This window comes from Chiloscyllium plagiosum, unplaced genomic scaffold, assembly GCF_004010195.1.
Source record: "Chiloscyllium plagiosum isolate BGI_BamShark_2017 unplaced genomic scaffold, ASM401019v2 scaf_10873, whole genome shotgun sequence".
NCBI classification, from domain to species: domain Eukaryota; kingdom Metazoa; phylum Chordata; class Chondrichthyes; order Orectolobiformes; family Hemiscylliidae; genus Chiloscyllium; species Chiloscyllium plagiosum.
In genome coordinates, this window is record NW_025215300.1 from 29,830 (window position 1) to 30,694 (window position 865).

At 50.4% G+C, this 865-nt stretch overlaps 1 protein-coding gene across 2 annotated transcripts in view; it reads right to left on the reverse strand.

The window, feature by feature from the left end:
- The window catches only part of LOC122548263 (calsenilin-like), a 24,244-nt gene that overhangs the window by 10,780 nt on the left and 12,599 nt on the right, over positions 1 to 865 (reverse strand). The window lies entirely within an intron of this gene.

Below are 865 nucleotides of genomic sequence, written 5' to 3' on the forward strand. Positions count from 1 at the left end.
ACTCCTGTACTCAATACTCTGACCCATAAAGGAAAGCATACCAAACGCCTTCTTCACTGTCCTATCTACCTGCGACTCCACTTTCAAGGAGCTATGAACCTGCACTCCAAGGTCTCTTTGTTCAGCAACACTCCCTAGGACCCTACCATTAAGTGTATAAGTGTATTTGCTTTCCTAAAATGCAGCACCTCGCATTTATCTGAATTAAACTCCATCTGCCACTTCTCAGCCCATTGGCCCATCTGGTCCAGATCCTGTTGTAATCTGAGGTAACCCTCTTCGCTGTCCACTACACCTCCGATTTTGGTGTCCTCTGCAAACTGATGGGCAATTGCAGAATTGTCGACATCGCTTTCTCTCTCTCTCTCTCCTTCTCTCTCCTTTCTCTCTCCCTCCCTCTCTTCTCGCTCTTTCTCTCTCTCTCCTGTCTCTCTCTCTCCCCCTCCCGTCTCTCTCTTTCCAGTGCGTCTCTCTCTCTCTCTCTCATGTCTGTCTGTCTCTCTCTTCCCCCCCCTCCTGTCTCTCTCTCCAGTGCATCCCTCTCTCTCTCTCTCTCTCTTTCTCCAGACCTGACTGTGTTTCTCCAGCCCTCTGTACTTTTCCTTGAGTCTGTGGTGAGCCCAATCCCTTGCTGGAGATATAATCCCTTTCGATGGGGAGCACTGTGTTTTGATCTCCTGGACTGACAGGACCAGGAATCTCCCCACAAACCTCTGGAAGGGGGACAGGACAAGGGGAAATCAAAACACAGCATGTCAGGCAGTTTTAGTGGAGAGAGAGGGGGGCGAGAGTGAGAGAGAAAGAGAGTGAGTGAGAGAGTGGGAATGAGAGCGTGAGAGTGAGAGAGAGGGAGAGAGCGAGAGAG